The following is a 24307-nucleotide window of genomic DNA, read 5'->3' as shown; positions in this document are numbered from 1 at the left end:
AGTAACAGATGTCACTAACCAAGTAAGGGTTAAGGGTAAGATCATGTCAGTAACAGATGTCACTAACCAGGTTAGGGTTAAGGGTAAGATCATGTCAGTAACAGATGTCACTAACAAGGTAAGGGTAAAGGGTAAGATCATGTCAGTAACAGATGTCACTAGCCAGGTAAGGGTTAAGATAAACTCATGTCAGTAACAGATGTCACTAACCAGGTAAGGGTTAAGGGTAAGATAATGTCAGTAACAGATGTCACTAGCCAGGTAAGGGTTAAGGGTAAGATCATGTCAGTAACAGATGTCACTAGCCAGGTAAGGGTTAAGATAAACTCATGTCAGTAACAGATGTCACTAACCAGGTAAGGGTTAAGGGTAAGATAATGTCAGTAACAGATGTCACTAGCCAGGTAAGGGTTAAGGGTAAGATCATGTCAGTAACAGATGCCACTAGCCAGGTTAGGGTAAAGGATAAGATCATGTCAGTAACAGATGTCACTAACCAGGTAAGGGTGAAGGGAAAGATCATGTCAGTAACAGATGTCTCTTACCAGGTTAGGGTTAAGTGTAAGATCATGTCAGTAACAGATGTCACTAGCCAGGTTAGGGTTAAGTGTAAGATCATGTCAGTAACAGATGTCACTAGCCAGGTTAGGGTTAAGGGTAAGATCATATCAGTAACAGATGTCACTAACCAGGTAAGGGTAGGGTAAGATCATGTCAGTAACAGATGTCACTAACCAGGTAAGGGTTAAGGGTAAGATAATGTCAGTAACAGATGTCACTAGTCAGGTAAGGGTTAAGGGTAAGATCATGTCAGTAACAGATGTCACTAACCAGGTAAGGGTTAAGGGTAAGATCATGTCAGTAACAGATGTCACTAGCCAGGTTAGGGTTAAGGGTAAGATCATGTCAGTAACAGATGTCACTAACCAGGTAAGGGTAGGGTAAGATCATGTCAGTAACATATGTCACTAACCAGGTAAGGGTTAAGGGTAAGATAATGTCAGTAACAGATGTCACTAACCAAGTAAGGGTTTAGGGTAAGATAATGTCAGTAACAGATGTCACTAACCAAGTAAGGGTTAAGGGTAAGATCATGTCAGTAACAGATGTCACTAACCAGGTTAGGGTTAAGGGTAAGATCATGTCAGTAACAGAGGTCACTAACAAGGTAAGGGTAAAGGGTAAGATCATGTCAGTAACAGATGTCACTAACCAGGTAAGGGTAGGGTAAGATCATGTCAGTAACAGATGTCACTAGCCAGGTAAGGGTTAAGGGAAAGATCATGTCAGTAACAAATGTCTCTTACCAGTTAGGGTAAAGGGTAAGATCATGTCAGTAACAGATGTCACTTACCAGGTTTGGATAGGGTAAGATCATGTCAGTAACAGATGTCACTAACCAGGTAAGGGTTAAGGGAAAGATCATGTCAGTAACAGATGTCACTAGCCAGGTAAGGGTAGGGTAAGATCATGTCAGTAACAGATGTCACTAACCAGGTAAGGGTTAAGGGTAAGATAATGTCAGTAACAGATGTCACTAACCAGGTAAGAGTTAAGGGAAAGATCATGTCAGTAACAGATGTCACTAGCCAGGTAAGGGTAGGGTAAGATCATGTCAGTAACAGATGTCACTAACCAGGTAAGGGTTAAGGGTAAGATAATGTCAGTAACAGATGTCACTAACCAGGTAAGAGTAGGGTAAGATCATGTCAGTAACAGATGTCACTAACCAAGTAAGGGTTAAGTGTAAGATCATGTCAGTAACAGATGCCACTTACCAGGTTAGAGTAAAGGGTAAAATCATGTCAATAACAGATGTCACTAGCCAGGTAAGGGTTAAGGGTAAGATCATGTCAGTAACAGATGTCACTAACCAGGTTAGGGTTAAGATAAGCTCATGTCAGTAACAGATGTCACTAACCAGATAAGGGTAAAGGGTGAGATCATGTCAGTAACAGATGTCACTTACCAGGTTAGGTTTAAGGACAAGATCATGTCAGTAACAGATGTCACTAACCAGGTTAGTGTAAAGGGTAAGATCATGTCAGTAACAGATGTCACTAACCAGGTTAGGGTTAAGATAAGATCATGTCAGTAATAGATGTCACTTACCAGGTAAGGGTCAAGATAAGATCATGTCAGTAACAGATGTCACTAGCCAGGTTAGGGTTAAGTGTAAGATCATGTCAGTAACAGATGTCACTAGCCAGGTTAGGGTTAAGTGTAAAATCATGTCAGTAACAGATTACACTTACCAGGTTAGGGTAAAGGGTAAGATCATGTCAGTAACAGATGTCACTAGCCAGGTTAGGGTTAAGATAAGATCATGTCAGTAACAGATGTCACTTACCAGGTTAGGGTTAAGATAAGATCATGTCAGTAACAGATGTCACTTACCAGGTTAGGGTTAAGATAAGATCATGTCAGTAACAGATGTCACTAGCCAGGTTAGGGTTAAGTGTAAGATCATGTCAGTAACAGATGTCACTAGCCAGGTTAGGGTTAAGTGTAAGATCATGTCAGTAACAGATGTCACTTACCAGGTTAGGGTTAAGATAAGATCATGTCAGTAACAGATGTCATTAACCAGGTTAGGGTTATTATTCAACTGTTTTGTTATTAGCTACAAAGAATGTTATGATAATACTGGCACTATATAGCTGTAAGACCTTGGATACTGCTTCCTTATTTACCACGGTATATTTCTCAATTCAAGTTTAAAAAGTGATTTATGATTGATATTCAATAATATCTCACCCCTCAGTCAGCAGAAAAGCACCTAGGAGGCTATAGATAGTATCTCTCTCTGGCTCCTAACTCTACAAAATATACCAAAGCGCCACAACTTCTTCCAAGTCCCGATCGGAAATGGAATTTTGGCTATAAAAATCAATGTATCTGGGCGTTAGGAGACTGGTGGATCTGTGATATTAGGAGAGCAATGATTTAATCTGCTATAGAGTAGGCAGCAGGCGATTGCCTATCAATTATACTCAATCCAATATCACCAACACAACACTTTCTTTTGAGAATGTCGACCAGAGAAAACATCTTGCGTTGACTCTGCTGATCTGAAATCATAATTTAAGAGTTGTCCGTCTGGTTGGGTGTCAGTGACGTTGCACTCACTGTGTCAAATCTACGAAATTAACGAGAATCAGATTAAATGTGTCATCAATGATTCCTACAAGAAAATGTATTTTATCGATGTGAGTGAAGATTTAATACCTTTTCGGCCAGATCTGTCCAAATTAATTGTTGGCAATGATCAGCTGTTTTGATCACTTCATCAAGGACTGTAGTGAAATATGGCTTTAAAAATAGGGACAGATGGGAAATTTAGACTCTTTCAGGACTGAATTCATTACAGGACACTGGACAGTCCTCTACACTGACCAGACCCATGGTCAGTCTCTCAACTAGCTAATGTAGCCAATCACACACTCTCTCTCATATTATTTCTGTTATACGGTGCTTTTAGATGTTTTTTTCTACTTCAATGTCATGATCCATGTTTTGCAAACTAGCATGGATTAAAAATTAGGTTTACCATCCTTTCAATATATATACATGGCAGTACATGAAAGTCAAAAATGAATTTTTGCATTTTTGTAGAATTTCTCAAACAATACATAACTTCATTGTGACTTTGTCAGAGGCAGCGGTAACAGAACACAAGTCTCATCACGGTCATGGGAATGCTTTAATCAAGCTCACAAAAACTCTTTAACCTTGAGTCTATGTAGACCCTAAGATTGCTCCTCATTGATGTCTTTGTCATTTCCCAAACACTTTCAGAACTTTGATTTCACACAATCCATCATTTTTCTCACACAAAAGATACTTCTATAGTCTAGTTCTAATTGCTACCTTTTCCCACCGTTAGAATACTAATAAATATGACTTATTCCGACTATAGATCACTTTCTGATTCTCGTCAATACCACCAACTGATGAGGGTTATCTCCCCTAATGACCACCATGGGACAGCCCATATCACCAACACTTTATGAAATAACTTCAATTAGCACAGCCATTCACAATTAACTTCCATATTATGAAATACAAATGTCATTTCACACCTAATTTTGACATTTTCAAATTTTAATTACATCATTACAGCAATAGTTTTCTCTAATAAACTCCATAGTGTTAAGCAAATATCTTGTTCAAATGACAATTTCTCACAAACCTTTCATCAGGAATATATTTTTTTTAATTGATAATGACAACCAAATTTCACAAAAGAGTTCTCAAACATGAAGTTATGTATCTTGTAATTAACTCTAAGACCATGCATGTTATGTATACCTTTGATCAACCAATACATCAAAAATACCAAATCTGTGGACAAGGCCCGAGATATTGAAGTTACAATGACTGTAGACTTACATTACTTAGCAGTGATCAAATTTCAGCGCTTTTGTGCTGATCGAATAATTATTAAACTTATTGTTTCTTCTACAGAAGATTAGTATTACTATTATTTTGAACACACAAATTATCACTGCGCCAACTTGTCCAAAATCAATTTTGTACTAAAATTTGATTGTACAAAAACAAGTGTAGAAGAACACAGAAAAATACACATATGATTCCTGCTAAGTGCCCCGACCATGAATTGAATATGGGTCTCCTGTGTTAAAAACTACGGCCCCTACTGACTGAGCCAAAAAAGCATGCTCCAACAGCTGAGTGACAGCTACCGTATTTAACACTATTTACAAACCACACCGACCCGCTCCTTTTACACTATTCCCCCTGTTTTTCTTGAGATTTCCTAAATCTGAACCGGAGATTTTTTAACCAATTTCCATGGTTATTAAGTTGACGGCCAATCTAGAAGAACAGGGAAAATACACATATGATTCCTGCTAAGTGCCCCGACCATGAATCGAATATACGGCCATACTGACTGAGCCAAAGAAGCATATGCTCCGACAGCTGAGTGACAGAGACCTTATTTAACACTATGTACAAACCACACCGACCCGCTCCTTTTAAAATTTTACATATATATGCTCACAATCATTCAAGAATGAGCTGACCAGTAAGAATAGTTTGATATACATGTCAACTAGCCTGATAACCAAGTCTATGAAGTTATCTCCCTTGTAAATGTAATATTATCTCTCCATAATAATGCATGAATTATCTTCTCTGATGAGAAGCTGTACTACAGACAGTTGACCCTATACATGTATAGAAGTGAGGTTCATTCACCATTGATCAAGGACGATGGCAGATAGAACGATCAGAATGATCGATCACTGCCCATACCAATATTTATATCAGATTATTTGACGATATTTTCTCTCTGGAGCGGTCTTAAGTGTCAGCAATATTTGGAGATAATCTCCTGGCCAAAGAAAAATCATACCCAACGAATCCACTTGATGTTTTATTGAAATGGAAAGTGACCGTCAACTAATAACACTTTGGGGTAAATGGTTTGGAAAACCTGATCAAGGAAGCAAACCACATAAGGTTCCATCTAATGCCAGACATCACCATACAACTCCAGTCAAACAGCTAGCCTATGTCTTAGATAGTGACCAACTGACGGTGTTTTGTCACCACAATGTTTCTATAGCCACTCATCATTGCAGTAAATCAACATTCAAATTAATAACTGGTCAGTTTACTTCTAGTAAATCTTGTAAAATGAAGCCATGAAGATACATATTTTCACCTTGGTAAGCTCAAAGTCGTAAGTCAGAAGTTTTGAGCCGTAAACTCAAACCTCAAACTTTATCTGTAAGGTAAAACTCTGTAACTTCAACTCATAAGCTCAAAAGCGTCAGATTAAAATCATAAGCTCAAACTCATAAGCTCAAAACCATAAGCTCAAACTCCGTAAGTTCCAACTAGTAAGCTTAAAATCGCTTAACATGAATATCCTGTTTTATTTAGTTGTTCTCAACCAAACTTTTCTCTATACAAAAAGGTCTACTTAACTTGAATATTCAGATTATGTTTTATCACAGTCCCCTTAATTTCTAGGTTTGACTATATCTATAACCTGATTCTTGATTAAGAAAACTTTGTAGGAAGATAGAGAAATCTAACTATGACACGTACTACAATGCTCTTTTGATTTTAAGAAAACAACGATCCACTTAAGTTCAATTTTTAATTTTACAACCTTTAGATATTACCATTATATAATATTGTTGTATGTTCTTTGTGAAATGTGGAGCATTAAATGATAAAATGTTTATGTTTGGAGACTGCTGTCAGAACCTGGCTAGTGATTCCTACTGTGACAATGGTAGGTTATAATGACACTACATATCTACACGTCTATATAATCAACACTGGTAGGAAACTGGTGCAATATTCCGTAAAATGTTACTTACCTAACTATACTCTATAGGGCACACTGTAACACGTCTTCCTGTAAAAACACAAAGGTTTAATGAGGCAACAGACGCAAATATCTGGGAGGAAATGTGAGAATGTGAGGAGACTTGTAATAGAGGTAATGTTTCATTATCACTTGCGAGAAGAGAGGAGAATCCCCAGAGAATCGGAGGAATTCTTATGTAGGTTGTGTATTACATGGATACTGGGAATATCAGCAAATTATATCAACAGAAGAAAGTTTTCTTAACCCAAATATCAACAAATTATATGCATGTATAGTAGATCTACACGGAGTACACTGAAGCTACTATTTCCCACCACCCCCAAATTCTACACTGTTTCTCCTCATTTCTATTTATTTAAAACATCAACAAATTCCATATCTCTAGCCAATAATGCAGTTCAATTATTCAAATAGCCACCCATACAAAATTGGGATAGGAAGATACAGGAAAGGGGGGACAGGGACGGGGAATAGGACAGTGGACACAGGACAGGGTGGGGGGGATGGGATTGGATAAGGACGAAACAGGGAGGGGCGGGGTGGGACGGGGGATAGGACAGTGGACACAGGACGGGGCGGGGGGGGGATGGGATTGGATAAGGACGAAACAGGGAGGGGCGGGGTGGGACGGGGGATAGGACAGTGGACACAGGACGGGGTGAGGGGGATGGGATTGGATAAGGACGAAACAGGGAGGGGCGGGGTGGGACAGGGGATAGGACAGTGGACACAGGACGGGGCGGGGGGGGGGGGGGGGATGGGATTGGATGAGGACGAAACAGAGAGGGGCAGGGTGGGACTTGGGATAAGACAATGGACACAGGACAGGGCAAGGGGGGGGGGATTGGATGAGGACGAAACAGGGAGGGGTAGGGTAGGACGGGGGATAGGACAGTGGACTCAGGACAAGACGGGGGGATGGGATTAGATGAGGACGAAACAGGGAGGGGAAGGGTAGGACGGGGGATAGGACAGTGGACTCATGACAGGAAGGGGGAATGGGATTGGATGAGGACGAAACAGGGAGGGTAGGGTTGGACGGGGGACGGGGATGGAGGATAGGACAGTGGACATAGGAAGGGACGGGGGAATGGGATTGGATGAGGAAGAAACAGGGAGGGGAGTGGGACGGGGGATTGGGATAAGAGATGGGATGGGAGATAGGATGGGCCATGGTACTGGCCAGGGGACGGGCGGGACAAGTGACAGGATAGGGACGGACAGGATGAGAATGTACAGATCTGGGTAACACTATAAACCTCTCCCCATTATATGTAGGGGGCATATAATTATACAGAATACAAAGTCTTTACAAGTTAGACATGTCAGCAACATTCATAATACAACCTGCTGAAACAGCCTGGTACCTTGTACTGACAACAAAAGAACCAATCAGCTTATACTCCCTGAAGGTTGATGGAGTAGAACTTCCATTATTATAATGTTTTGTTTCTGTTAGGGAATCATTATTTACTCCCTTGACTTGAACTGCTGTGAATGCTGCTGTGCAAAGCAGGAATTGAAACTATAATTCAGTTAAATGTATCTCATGTAAGTCAATGTAACAACTAAGGACATGAATTTCCTCACTTACATCAGTAAGTACAATAGTATTTTACCTACAGACTTCCCAGAGAGTTTGATGGACCATCTCTGTACCCTGACATTATAACCGACACACAATACACATCTCCAGCTATCCCTCTTTAACAAAGATGGATAATGATTGATGGACGCCTCGATCAACTAATCATGGATTTCTCTTCACAGGTAAAATCACATGAACCATCCCTCACTGTTGTAATCACTCGTTAACAGGTGGGCTGTACTAAAGTGAACTGATCACCAGTCTACAGTCTTCTTTTTAAATCAAGATCAATATTACATGTATCATATTGTAATTGTATTTGATTAAACAAGAAATATATTTACATAAACATTCTACTTATATTCAGAATTTTAGAGTTTGCATTTACTTCATTATTGCGTTATTTTGCACTTCTAGGGTCATGGATAAAGAGGCAAGCCAGATCACCCAGAGTAAAACCATTATTTAAGATTCGGTACATTGCATTTACTCCCCCATTAGAGTTTTAAACTCTAAACCCTGCGGCAGACAGCTGGGGAAAAAAGGTTGGAGAATATATATTGACTCACCGAAGGTTATCCCTTTCATCAAACTTTCTCTTAAACGCATAAATTAATATTACCAGGAATACACACTGAATTTAGACATGAAGTAGTTCCATAAAAAACATTCCATAAAAACATTCTTGTCCTAATCAATGATTATAATATTTTAACGTTACGCCAATGTTTATACCTAGTGTAATCATACATATCAGCAGGGAGCATGTTTGCTGCAGTGAATACAGAGTGTACAGCTCCAATACATATGACAAATCATTTCTATGTATTCACAATGCCAAAGGAGAGACTATTCATGTCGCGTAGCAGCTATTTAAGTTTAAAAACTTTCTCTATAGAAGTATATATGTGTACAAACATACATAGATCGTGAGACATAATAGAACTATTATTACTTTTCAAAATAACCAAACCAAAATTTCACACAGCAAAGACAACTTGGATCAATTCTTATTGAATTAGTTTTCTCTTCACTACGATACAGAAAAGATATCAAGTTTTGTATAGTGCTCCTGACGATTACAGAGCGGTGATCATTTAACATCTTAATTATCAGTTACAGCATGTTCCTTTCGACATCAGACAATCTTTAATACGACTTTAATGTCTATCACAAACAACTTGTACAATAAAATTGATGTTTGACTTATCTATCTTTTTAGAAATAATTTAAAGTTAAAAATGTCATAAACAAGCCTTTATTATTCAGTTTTACCATAACATGACTTTGGAAACTATTCAATATTGTAAACCTGTACAGGTTTGTGTATAATTAAAGAAATTTCAAATCTTACACACTTAACAATTACATGATAAAAGCAAAATGAATAGAAATTTAGCTTTCAAAGAAAAACAAAACTGACGTAATATTTCACCAAGATCAAATTAAAACAGCTGAGATCACAAATAACAGAGCGAAATTACATTCACACAAAGAAGAGTTCCGTTGCGTGAAGATCTCAACGTTCTCTAATACTTACTTAGTATTTTCATGAAAATTGAGATGTATACAAAATTACAAATTTCTCCATAATATTGAATGATGGAGGTTCATTAGCTTGTACCACTTCTTCACTGTAAACCATGCTCAGAATATACGAAATTTCCTATTTTATCATTTACCGTTTCTCACCTGAAATGATTGAAGCCCATACAGTTGATATAACCAAAATCAGCAGATGATCAAAGCAATCTAATAATATAACATTTCAACACAAGGTTAGGATTTGTAACTTTTTTGTCCTTTTCTACACAGATATATCCAAAGAGTTAAATGAATAATATATCCAAATACACTACACTTCCAAAAACATATAAATTTTGCAAGGCAATAAAATCCTAAAAGGTCACAAGGCGAAAAAAACATTAAACATTAGAATTTCTGAATTTGAATGTTAATATATTCAGTGGATTCTGTAATTCCAATAGAAAGTTTAAAGTTTAAATTATTGTCATGAACAAATCTTCGACCTCTCACCTTTTAGCTGTTATTGTTGAAATGCTAATGGGTGTTTACGACCCGACACTCTACCTGTTGGAGCTTACCTGTATCGGAGTACATAACTGGATTACAATTACCTGGGGCGAAAGTGATAGTATCTCTACATCAGTGAGGTAATATACTCACTATACAAAACTACTGTCAAAATCTATCAACACCGAAAACGTCAATTAGTCACAGCAAAATCTGTGAACCATGACCAACTCAGAAGCAATCATTATGGTGACCAGGTAACAACAGAAACCGTTACCATGGCAAAGAAAGGTGACACTCTGTAGGTATATAAGTAACATATTGGAAGTCTCCCAGCAAGTTAGGTAAAGGACTACAGGATTACATAGAGAATATTTACCCAAAACGTGACATGATACTAAATCATTGAATTATTATTGCATCATTTTCTCGATCGAAAGGATCAAAATATGATGCATGAAAGACCATCCAAAAGGACAAAAAATGTGCCAAATGCATGATGTTTAAACAACAATCTGATTAAAACACAAATCCTTATTATCACTACGCTTGATAAGAGGATCTGACAACATCCCATTTGGGGTCACTTCAAGATAACCTTTGAAAATGGCCAATCAAATTGGCACTGTTAGAATCTTGACTGGGGACAAAATAGTTTGAAAAAGCTGTCGGAATTATTCTCGTGTACATAGTCATCACGCCCAAAGAGCACAACAAAGCTAAAAGTATCAAGTATAAAAGTAGCGTTATCAATTGACGTAGCAATGTGTAGAAAATGTATGTGATCTGAAGTACACATGGTAGAAAGGTCATCTGAACATGACCTTTTCTGGAATGTTCTCAGATCCTCTATTTAACGGAGTGGTTATGATGATCTGTATTTTAATCAGATTATTTAAACAACAAGTTCAATTGTGTTTGAACCCTAACAAAGTGGTCTTATTCAGCAGGTGATCATTATCCAGAGGTTCTACTGTATCTGTATCTGGTGAAGCAAGGGAAATCTTGGTCAGGTGTTAATTAGGACATAATCTTATTAAGAAATTCTAATTAACAAAGTCTTACAGGAATAACTACAAGAAAATGAGTATCTATATAAAGGAACAGCAGGCCGATTAAAGTTAAAGATGGCTTTATGTGAGAGAGTAAAGGCCACTTTATAATTGGCTGTAGAATTCTAAAACAGCAGAGACTGCAATTCTACACCAAGCTAAACAGTGCCTTTCCAAAACCCTGATGTCATTTTTGAGCATAACTTGCAGCACAAAATCAGATTTGAAAGTGATATTTCAAACAAAATTCGATACCATCTCAAAATTCTCTGTTAATAGCAGCCGCAGCAATTACATACCATGTGACTATTAAAGCCAATCAAATTAAACGTCATTATTTTGTTCAACTACGGGCTAATGCAGTTGATCATATAATTTGTATTGATAATAAAGTAAGAGGCCATCAGGATGGGATTCTAATCTTGGGTTGGATCAGACTCTAATGTAGAAAACTGTCCAATTCACATTCCATTTTATCAATAAAACCTCCCACCACATTCACCAGTCAAACCTCTGTTACAGTCCCGCTAAAAATTAACCAGCCTAAATCACTCATGTGGAACAGAATTCTCCTTTATGATTCGACCTGTAAATAGTTTTTCAAACAGCGTTACCTTCTTGGATGATTCTATTACTACACGTGCCCTGTAGACAAATCAGAAAAAATAATCCTCACCATCGTTTACTAACAAATACTACCATAATATTCTATTATCTTTCCATTATCTTTGTACATTGTTGCTTCAAGATATATCTGTTGAAAATGTTAATTAAAATATTTTTCTCTTCTCAATAGATTTTTTTTCAGTTGAAATAAACAATGGCGATATTTTTTGTGAGAATGTACAATGGGTAATTACAATCAACTTTTGAAACTCTTCTGAAGAAATCGGATTTCTATTGAAATGTTTTTGACAAGGGCGATGAACATCCACACAGTAGGCGATTATCAACTTTATTGTACGAACTGATCGGCCGACAGAGGCGGAAAAATAGATAATAGGGCAAAGGTATATATCATAATTCAAATAACTTGTAATCACACCAATAATCATTGGTATATAGCCTGTATCCCGTAGGGTAGAAGTCAGGTTTATAATAATAAAAATATCATATCAACTTCTCAGATCTTAAACCAATTTAGTCTGACAGTGAGATCCTGTCTTCTAGTAAAGATGACTTTTTGTTTAATTAAAATATTTCAACATCAATCGGGATAACTCGTTTCACTGTGAAAACCTTATGTAGTTGTTGGAGCCTCTCCATTAACACCTTATGATAGAATGACAGAATTTTGATAAAGGTGATAATTCCTAAACTAGGCGAAGATAAAGAACTTAAAAATGTGAATAAAACTTTTTCTTTTCATTAATTAATAAAAACCTTAAAAGCTTCATTTATTAATTTACTATTTGTAACAGTACTTACAATTTACACTCCCAGTTTTACCAATCATTTGTTTTAATTTTAGATATTCATCTTGATATACCGTATTCGACGCAATAGGCTTCGTGGGCATATAAAAAATTGAAGCAAATAAGGGGGCAATTAACAGAAATAAATTTGGACTAGCCTTTCATAAAATTATTCTACAAAATAAGCCATCAATCAATTTGCAATCAGTTAGGAAACTTTACAGTTTTAAATATTTTTAGTCTGTATTCATTCGAAGTGAGTGAAATTGAACTTTAAAAGGAGAAGGGTGCTCATTGGGATGGGGCACTTGTTGTGTCAAATACAGTATATGTGTAAAGTTAATGTCCTTATATATATTGTTTGTGTCCCTATCACATATTTGTGCCATTCCTTGAGATTTAATTGGTTTCCTATCCATTCCATCCTTTGAAGTTTTGATAATACCATCTGGTGTGATTCCATCTTTATCACAGGTACCTTGGTCTCTGGATCCTTGCAAGTCTGTTGACCTTGAAATGATTCACTCAAAGACATAAAATAAGAATTATTTTGTTACTTGTGTTGGAATTGTATTATCGAACAATTCACATGCTTTTATTTGAAAATAAAAAAATGTTGGTATCACACACATCCCTGGAGTTAAAACATCCCAGACTATACTAGAATATATGTCATTACACAATTCTAATGACCACTGTGAATGACCTTTATTGACCCCAACAAGAATTTTACTGACCCTGAAATGTCAAATCCTGAAATGCTTTGATGTATTTTGCTTTCAATGACTAAATCAACAATCACACTTTTTAATCTAAATTTTGAGGCTCAATTTTCAGTTTAAAACCTTGAGTTAATGACATCATTACAACTGTGATTACATTATCATTAATGTTGTACCAAGGTCAAACATCTGTAATGGTCTCCTTCAAACAAGTCATCAATCATCCTGAACTTGATGTAAATGTTAGAAAATATATCTATATTGTTCACTAAGAGAATACCTGTTACAGTCATATTTTACTATTTTCAGTCAAAAATTATCACTTCAGGATTATCTCCCTTCATAATAATCTCCCTTGAATACAGAAAACTTCAGTACATAATACCCTTTCCTCCCATCCCATGGACACTTCCAATAAGTGAAATGTATTTCCTAGTTTTAGAACCAAATCCCTTTATTACCCTTTTTATCTTTACTCTTTATTAGTGCTAAACAAACATTACAGCCCCCATATCCCTTACAGTCTCTTCACACCCCTTTTAACTTCTCGCTTTTCCCTAAATCACATCCCTGCAGACCTGTCTATAGAAGGATATTTTCCAACCACAGCAGTGACTGAAACAGTAGGGGATATGATGCAAGCCTGTCTGTCGTTCATTGCTGATCAAAAACCACTTCCGACTCGACCATTAAAACTATCATTGATTGGAAACGATCCTGTCTATTTTCAATTTAATTTCACTGGCACACAACCAAGACATCTTCATACACTGATTGTCATTTTATCCATTCCACTATCTCCTCTTCGTGTACCCTACCTTTTTCTGACACGTCATTCTATCAATTGTCAGATAAGGCTTGGGTAATTGTTTCCGATATATTCCACATCCATTGCCTCGCACACCATTTGGTATTTACCACGTAACCTATACAGCAGAACATCTCCCTGTGATTGTATAATCACAACAGATAAAATATGACAGGACTCTCAAATAGTCCTTCAACTATTTTGCATGTAACGTCAAACTTCATTCAAATTCTTTGGTTTTTCAGTTTGTTATGTGGCGATATATGGCGAAACAAAATTTGTCTCCAGAAATAATCTAACAGATAGCATGTATAATTTAGGCCACAAAACCAATGAGAAGAAACAACTAGACATTATCTTTTTTTCTGAATTCTTTAATTGAAAATTTCTCTCAAGTGAAAAGCCAAACATGACTTCAATTTTCAGAACTAGATTGGCTAAGGCAGTTATTTTGAAGTTTGTTCAATGTTATACAAGTTCTAAAGACAAGGTTTTTTTGGGGTAAAGAAGATTTTCATTAAAGAATCTCCATCAATATTTCAACTCTTAGGTTTTGGATAGGTTGATCTTTTCAATACTTTCTGTATATTTAATGTATATTTATTGGCAATATCAATAGTGAACATCAGCAACCAGTCCTCTCACATACTGCTTACCCACAAAATTCTATCAATCAAATAAAAATTCAAAAAAAAAACTAATTAAAAATTCAAAAGATATCAAATTAAAAACTAAGTCGTTAATCAGTTCCATATTAACAATATTACACATCTGATTGGATACTCGATAGGTTTTTATGTATAATATGTTTGTCCGAATATGGTAATAAGTCGTTAGTTCTCCGTACAGCAATACCCTATAGACCAGTGATACAATAATATCATAATCATCGCCTAGCCCCAATCCTCGTCAGGCCATTGATCAGGACAACCGTTAAGTGAGAGGAATGGCTATAACAGAGAGCGGACGATATAAATCACTGTAGTATCGGCAGCCGTCACGTTGAATTGTCTCTCATTTGTACGCTCAAATCAATGATCAGACAAAGACCAAGTTGACTGTGTTAAACTGAGGTGGTCTAGTGTCTACAACACCTGATGGGCGAGGGTCAGGCGATTTAAACATCTCCGAATGTAAAGTCTGAACTAGATTTAAATTCTGGGAATATTTACTGCCCTTAGGTAAAGTTATATACCCAGAAGTCTGGTGCAATGAAAGTGTGAAACATGTCCCATTGTTGTTCAGTGGAGATAAAATAGAAAAGTTTTGAATGTTTGTTTGGTCCCAGTATGCCAATCATAAAAGAAAGTATTGTTCCCTATGTTTTTTTAAATCTATATGTTAGACCATACAAAGAAAATACCAATTGTTTGAATGCCAATATAATTTCCATTGACATAGGTCCAGCCAAGCAACAGCACATGTCTAAACATCATTTCATGGTCAATGTCTAAGATGAACTACCATCAATATTAAATACGATACATCAGTACTCAATTTTCTACCATTTGTTTAATTAATTCTGTAATCCTTCCTTTGATTAACAACAGAAGCAAGCAGATATTGGTCACATAGAAAATTCAGTTATCTGCTCTTAGGTCAACAGATAAAAAAAAACTTGTGTATCTGCCCTTTTGTCACAGACACACTGTGTTATCTCCCCTATGGTCAACATAAACTGCTGAGTTACTTACCTTTGATTAACATAGACAAAAAATATAAACATATTTGCCATCAATTTTGGATGCCTTTTTTGGATACTTTGGTCTAACAAAAATCGTTGGTCTTTGATCAGACATGGTATCACAAGAGTTATCTACCCTTTACAGTCAGACAGGGTAGCACAAGAGTTATCTGCCCTTTATAATCAGACAGAGTAGCACAAGAGGTGTCTGTCCTTTACAGTCAGACAGGGTAGCACAAGAGTTATCTACACTTTATAATCAGACAGGGTAGCACAAGAGTTATCTACCCTTTATAATCAGACAGGATAGCAAAAGAGTTATCTACGCTTTAGCATCAGAAAGGATACCACAAGAGTTATCTGCCCTTTATAATCAGACAGAGTAGCACAAGAGGTGTCTGTCCTTTACAGTCAGACAGGGTAGCACAAGAGTTATCTACACTTTAAAATAAGACATGGTAGCACAAGAGTTATCTACACTTTATGATCATACAGGATAGCACAAGAGTTATCTACCCTTTAAAATAAGACATGGTAGCACAAGAGTTATCTACACTTTATAATCAGACAGGGTAGCACAAGAGTTATCTACCCTTTAAAATAAGACATGGTAGCACAAGAGTTATCTACACTTTATAATCAGACAGGGTAGCACAAGAGTTATCTACCCTTTAAAATAAGACAGGGTAGCACAAGAGTTATCCAGGGTAGTACAAGAGTTATCCAGGGTAGCACAAGAGTTATCTACCCTTTATAATCAGACAGGATAACACAAAAGTTATCTGCCCTTTTGTAAAAGTGATGAGAGACACCAATCATTTTTAATATTTTTAATCATTGTACAGAATCAGTCTGACAGACAACCCATCCTCACACAGTGATCAGATACAGAGGCTGGTGTTTCCTGGAATTAAAACTCCTGATCTATCACACCAAATTATATCGTTATCACAATGATGTCATATCCTAATGAGGTTATATCACAGTCAGTGAACCATGACAGTGGAGAAAACGTCATTTACCAGTGGCTTGTGTCCTGTTTCTAGGATATGCACCAGTCGTCAGTGGTGACGATAATCTGTGAGATCACTATCATTGTTTATTGTAACTACAAACTCTCATTAACTTTGCCCACTATCTACCCAGATAAGCACACCATCATATAATGGAAACTACACATTCACTCCATTTCTCTGTACTCACAAAATTTACACTAATATCTTGCCGTTGTTTCTATCGATATACTTAAAATGGCATTAAACCTGCACCTAACTGGACAATCGATCAATACCTTTGTTTCAAAAGTTAGAGTTGAAACACCACAACATTTAGACTACACCATTTGGGAGTAATTAAAGACATGCAGCCATCGATCTATGTCCATTTAACAGCTAGGGTTCCTAAAAAATGCAAAATGAGAAGGAGGCAAGCCAGAGTTCCTGTGTAAAACCAAACAATACCAGTGTGGAAGCAACACGTAATTGAACTTGAAAACCAGAGGTCATCTACGTCTAAAATATCAAAGTATCTGACCTAGAAACTCCTTGATTTTATTTTGAAAAGAAGTGGTTTTCAGAGATAAATAATAGACACCCCCTTGGTATTAGATCCCTAATGGTAAAGGATCTCTTGGTTTAAGACCCCTTGATATAAGACACCTTGGTATTGGATCTGTTGATATTAGATCCCTTGGTATAAGATCCCTTGGTATAAGATCCCTTGGTATAAGATCCCTTGGTATTAGATCCCTTGGTATTAGATCCCTTGGTATTAGATCCCTTGGTATAAGATCCCTTGGTATTAGATGCCTTGGTATAAGATCCCTTGGTATTAGATCCCTTGGTATAAGATCCCTTGGTATTAGATCCCTTGGTATTAGATCCCTTGGTATAAGATCCCTTGGTATTAGATCCCTTGGTATTAGATCCCTTGGTATTAGATCCCTTGGTATAAGATCCCTTGGTATAAGATCCCTTGGTATTAGATCCCTTGGTATTAGATCCCTTGGTATTAGATCCCTTGGTATAAGATCCCTTGGTATTAGATCCCTTGGTATAAGATCCCTTGGTATTAGATCCCTTGGTATTAGATCCGTATCCCTTGGTATAAGATCCCTTGGTATAAGATCCCTTGGTATAAGATCCCTTGGTATTAGATCCCTTGGTATTAGATCCCTGGTATAAGATCCCTTGGTATAAGATCCCTTGGTATAAGATCCCTTGGTATTAGATCCCTTGGTATAAGATCCCTTGGTATTAGATCCCTTGGTATAAGATCCCTTGGTATAAGATCCCTTGGTATTAGATCCCTTGGTATTAGATCCCTTGGTATAAGATCCCTTGGTATAAGATCCCTTGGTATAAGATCCCTTGGTATTAGATCCCTTGGTATAAGATCCCTTGGTATTAGATCCCTTGGTATTAGATCCCTTGGTATAAGATCCCTTGGTATTAGATCCCTTGGTATAAGATCCCTTGGTATTAGATCCCTTGGTATAAGATCCCTTGGTATTAGATCCCTTGGTATTAGATCCCTTGGTATAAGATCCCTTGGTATTAGATCCCTTGGTATAAGATCCCTTGGTATTAGATCCCTTGGTATTAGATCCCTTGGTATAAGATCCCTTGGTATTAGATCCCTTGGTATTAGATCCCTTGGTATAAGATCCCTTGGTATAGATCCCTTGGTATAAGATCCCTTGGTATGATAGGTATAGATCCCTTGGTATTAGATCCCTTGGTATAGATCCCTTGGTATAAGATCCCTTGGTATAAGATCCCTTGGTATTAGATCCCTTGGTATTAGATCCCTTGGTATTAGATCCCTTGGTATTAGATCCCTTGGTTAGATCCCTGGTATTAGATCCCTTGGTATAGATCCTGATAGATCCCTTGGTATTAGATCCCTTGGTATAAGATCCCTTGGTATTAGATCCCTTGGTATTAGATCCCTTGGTATAAGATCCCTTGGTATTAGATCCCTTGGTATAAGATCCCTTGGTATAAGATCCCTTGGTATAAGATCCCTTGGTATAAGATCCCTTGGTATAAGATCCCCAGTATTAGATCCCTTGGTATTAGATCCTTGGTATAGATCCCTTGGTATAAGATCCCTTGGTATTAGATCCCTTGGTATAAGATCCCTTGGTATTAGATCCCTTGGTATAGATCCTTGGTATAAGATCCCTTGGTATTAGATCCCTTGGTATAAGATCCCTTGGTATTAAGATCCCTTGGTATTAGATCCCTTGGTATTAGATCCCTTGGTATTAGATCCCTTGGTATTAGATCCCTTGGTATTAGATCCCTTGGTATAAGATCCCTTGGTATTAGATCCCTTGGTATAAGATCCCTTGGTATAAGATCCCTTGGTATTAGATCCCTTGGTATAAGATCCCTTGGTATAAGATCCCTTGGTATTAGATCCCTTGGTATAGATCCCTTGGTATAAGATCCCTTGGTATTAGATCCCTTGGTATAAGATCCCTTGGTATAGATCCCTTGGTATTAGATCCCTTGGTATAAGATCCCTTGGTATTAGATCCCTTGGTATTAGATCCCTTGGTATTAGATCCCTTGGTATAAGATCCCTTGGTATTAGATCCCTTGGTATAAGATCCCTTGGTATTAGATCCCTTGGTATAAGATCCCTTGGTATAAGATCCCTTGGTATTAGATCCCTTGGTATTAGATCCCTTGGTATTAGATCCCTTGGTATAAGATCCCTTGGTATTAGATCCCTTGGTATAAGATCCCTTGGTATAGATCCCTTGGTATAGATCCTTGGCATGATCCCTTGGTATAGATCCCTTGGATAGATCCCTTGGTATTAGATCCCTTGGTATAAGATTCCTTGGTATAAGATCCCTTGGTAATAGATCCCTTGGCATGATATCCCTTGGTATTAGATCCCTTGGTATAAGATTCCTTGGTATAGATCCCTTGGTATTAGATCCCTTGGTATAAGATCCCTTGGTATAAGATCCCTTGGTATAGATCCCTTGGTATTAGATCCCTTGGTATAGATCCCTTGTATAAGATCCCTTGGTATATTAGATCCCTTGGTATAGATCTGATCCCTTGTTGGTATAAGATCCCTTGGTATAGATCCCTTGGTATAAGATCCCTTGGTATAAGATCCCTTGGTATAGATCCCTTGGTATAAGATCCTTGGATAACCTTGGTATAGATCCCTTGGTATAAGATCCCTTGGTATTAGATCCCTTGGTATAGATCCCTTGGTATAAGATCCCTTGGTATATCCTTGGTAGATCCCTTGGTATTAGATCCCTTGGTATAAGATCCCTTGGTATAGATCCCTTGGTATAGATCCCTGGTATCCTTGGTATAAGATCCCTTGGTATAAGATCCCTTGGTATAGATCCCTTGGTATAAGATCCCTTGGTATTAGATCCCTTGGTATAAGATCCCTTGGTATAAGATCCCTTGGTATAAGATCCCTTGGTATAAGATCCCTTGGTATTAGATCCTTGTATAGATCCTGGTATTAGATCCCTTGGTATTAGATCCCTTGGTATTAGATCCCTTGGTATTAGATCCTGGTATAGATCCCTTGGTATTAGATCCCTTGGTATAAGATCCCTTGGTATAAGATCCCTTGGTATAAGATCCCTTGGTATTAGATCCCTTGGTATAAGATCCCTTGGTATAAGATCCCTTGGTATAAGATCCCTTGGTATTAGATCCCTTGGTATTAGATCCCTTGGTATTAGATCCCTTGGTATAAGATCCCTTGGTATTAGATCCCTTGGTATAAGATCCCTTGGTATTAGATCCCTTGGTATAAGATCCCTTGGTATTAGATCCCTTGGTATAAGATCCCTTGGTATAAGATCCCTTGGTATTAGATCCCTTGGTATAAGATCCCTTGGTATAAGATCCCTTGGTATAAGATCCCTTGGTATTAGATCCCTTTGCTCTTGGAAAAATGTGTCTCAAAAATGAATTCATGTACCGTATATATCTTAAGGTACACACAAATATGACTACATTATGATATCCCTGATATAAAAACATATTAAAAGATCTGTGATAACTCTGGTACCACAACATTGACTCTGCCACGACCAACAGGTGTACTTTACTAGCCTGTTACTACAAAGATTACATTATTTTCAATTGAAAGCTTTTAATGTATTTTACACATTGATTAATTCTATTTCTGATGGAAGTGCAGTTATACCTCACAACACGATTAGTGGTCACATGACTAGATTACGCATAATTCATCTGCCGGAAACATTCACACGGCAAATATTGTCTGATATGGGCCGTTGTGTCAACAAAAATTCTCCAAATATGCCAATTTTCTTGCAAGAAAAGCACATTTTTTTAATAAAATCGTTTGGAGAAGATTTGTCGCCATTAGGCAATCATTGCTCGATAATTGGGTTCCTCACTTGATATTTAAAGTCAGGTTTAAATCGAGGATGAACTGATCTCATAAATACAGGCCTTAAAATGTTCCCAAATCTCAGGATTATCTCAGAATCCTGAAGCGAAGGAGTCAATCAAATTTCTAAATATTCCTAGATATTTCTTCTGCGCTAATTTGGCCATTTGTCCTTTCAAACAGAGAGCTAGCATTAGAAAGCATTATTACCAATTCTTTCACAAGGTTTGGGTTTCAAATAGAGTCCTTTTGTCTCTTGGCGCTTGTTTTGAAGTTTCTTTAGCTGGAAATCTTCAGCAAGAAAACAAATTGTAAGGCACAAGATATGTAAAATATCTGTAAAGGTGTGGGGGACAGGTCTTTCTAACCTCTTTATACTGATCAAGATTACAGACTTGGGTGTTTGACTATCATAGGTTACCCTGAGATAACTTGGCCCAACAATAATTTACACAAAATGGCCATCTGAGAGATCAGTCTCCAACCTTTTGTCCTGAACCACTATGCTATCATTCATTTTTATATTATCAAATTTTAGAAGCCTGCAAGAGATGGCAGGTGTTCAAGCAAGAGCTGGCATTCATGGTACCATATCAGACAAATGTTACTTTGCCCACACCCGGATCATCAAGTCATTTTATTTATTGGTCTATAATGATACATTTCTCCTCCATAACCATCAAAGACTGACAATATCAACATCATTATCCTCCAAAAAATACATGAACACCAATATTATCAAAGTCTGATTGAATGTCAAGCTTCCCCAGCACTCAGACTTTACGACATTCAAGTGTTTCTGTCACTCAGATCACATGATGGACACCCGGTAATTTGTATCTCACACTTTTCAGCCAATTATCCAGTCACATTATCTGTCATTTTTATCATCATAATTCTGTATCATCCACCGATTTTCTTGTCTTTATTTCCAATAATCTGCAGATCTGGTTGCGGTCATTTGATATTAACATCGGTAAAACGCATTTGACCATGCTGTAATTCTGTTCCTATCTAGTCCACGGGCTGAAAACAATCAGGTTTTATCAGCAAGTGTGATGGGCCAGTGACCAATGATAATCATAAAATGAGGGGATTACATTGATATAGATGGGGGACGGCAGCTGACAGTGGTCAGTTTCGGTCAGTCAATCAGCGGCCAGAGACCATCAAACACCAGGACACCAAAGAATAACAGATACCCGACCAGAGATCAATCAGAGGCTGATGTTACAACACATAAAACACTTGTATCGGGGTGATGTTACTAAACAAATCAGGCCTTACCAGACGGACATACTGGTTGATATTCCTTGAATGGCTTCCTTATGTTTAGGTTGACTGTTTAAGCAGTCATAGCAATGTAAAGAATCTAGAAATGTCAGTCAGCAATAAATGCCCTATTTTATAACCAAGCATAAAAATGGAAGATGTGCATGAATAGTAATATTTGGAAATGATGCTTTTTGTAGGACCTAGCATAAAATGGTGTAGTTTTGGGATAATGACTAAGAGTACCTGATTTATAGAAACTGTAACTGTCCAAGTAAATCTGAAGATTAAGGATACAGTACAACCTGCAATTGTATATTGTTCCTAGTGCATCTTTTCAGAGAGAATGTGAAACATCAAGTTTGGCTCACATTCTCATTGGGACCATTACATTCCATGTCACTTCCATGTTCCATGCATACATAGTCTCTATCTGTCAATTCCATACCTAGCCTCTATCTGTCACTTCCTTACATAGTCTCTATCTGTCACTTCCATACATAGTCTCTATCTGTCACTTCCATACATAGTCTCTATCTGTCACTTCTTTACATAGTCTGAATCTGTAACTTCCATACATGGTCTCTATCTGTCACTTCCATACATAGTCACTATCTGTCACTTCCTTACATTAGTCTCTATCTGTCACTTCCATACATAGACCCTATCTGTCATTTCCATACATAGTCTCTATCTGTCACTTCCATACAAAGTCTCTATCTGTCACTTCCATACATAGTCTCTATTTGTCACTTCCTTACATAGTCTCTATCTGTCACTTCCTTACATAGTCTCTATCTGTTACTTCCATACATAGTCACTATCTGTCACTTCCTCGCATAGTCTCTATCTGTCACTTCCATACATAGTCACTATCTGTCATTTCCATACATAGTCTCTATCTGTCACTTCCATACATAGTCTCTATCTGTCACTTCCATACCTAGTCTCTATTTGTCACTTCCTTACATAATATCTATCTGTCACTTCCTTACATAGTCTCTATCTGTCACTTCCATACCTAGCCTCTATCTGTCACTTCCTTACATAGTCTCTATCTGTCACTTCCATACATAGTCTCTACCTGTCACTTCCATGTAGTCTCTATCTGTCACTTCCATATATAGTCTCTATCTGTCACTTCCATACATGGTCTCTATCTGTCACTTCCATACATAGTCTCTATCTGTCACTTCCATACATAGCCTCTATCTGTCACTTCCATACATAGTCTCTATCTCTCACTTCCATACATAGTCTCTATCTGTCACTTCCATACAAAGTCTCTATCTGTAACTTCCATACATAGTCACTATCTGTCACTTCCATACATAGTCTGTATCTGTCACTTCCTTACATAGTCTCTATCTGTCACTTCCATACATAGTCTCTATCTGTCACTTCCATACATAGTCTCTATCTGTCACTTCCATACATAGTCTCTATCTGTCACTTCCATACATAGTCACTATCTGTCACTTCCATACATAGTCTCTATCTGTCACTTCCTTACATAGTCTCTATCTGTCGCTTCCATACATAGTCTCTATCTGTAACTTCCATACATAGTCACTATCTGTCACTTCCATACATAGTTCTGTCACTTCCATACATAGTCACTATCTGTCACTTCCATACATAGTCTCTATCTGTCACTTCCATACATAGTCTCTATCTGTCACTTCCATACATAGTCTCTATCTGTCACTTCCATGTTGTCTCTATCTGTCACTTCCATACATAGTCTCTATCTGTCACTTCCATACATAGTCTCTATCTGTCACTTCCATACATAGTCTCTATCTGTCACTTCCATATATAGTCTCTATCTGTCACTTCCATACATAGTCTCTATCTGTCACTTCCATACATAGTCTCTATCTGTCACTTCCATACATAGTCTCTATCTGTCACTTCCATACATAGTCTCTATCTGTCACTTCCATACCT

General features: G+C 37.4%; 1 long non-coding RNA gene across 2 annotated transcripts in view; it reads right to left on the bottom strand.

Annotated features, from left to right (window-relative positions):
* Positions 1–6354: 6354 nt before the first annotated feature.
* LOC138317615 (uncharacterized) overlaps positions 6355–24307 on the bottom strand; it is an 88813-nt gene continuing 70860 nt past the window's right edge. For both annotated transcript variants that reach the window (XR_011207780.1, XR_011207779.1), the window contains exon 4: positions 6355–6397. This is a non-coding gene — a long non-coding RNA (uncharacterized lncRNA). The remainder of the gene's footprint in view (positions 6398–24307) is intronic.

Source organism: Argopecten irradians, chromosome 3, assembly GCF_041381155.1.
Source record: "Argopecten irradians isolate NY chromosome 3, Ai_NY, whole genome shotgun sequence".
Taxonomy (NCBI): Eukaryota; Metazoa; Mollusca; class Bivalvia; order Pectinida; family Pectinidae; genus Argopecten; species Argopecten irradians.
Note: the sequence above shows the minus strand (reverse complement) of the source record. Positions and strands in the feature narration are given on the sequence as shown.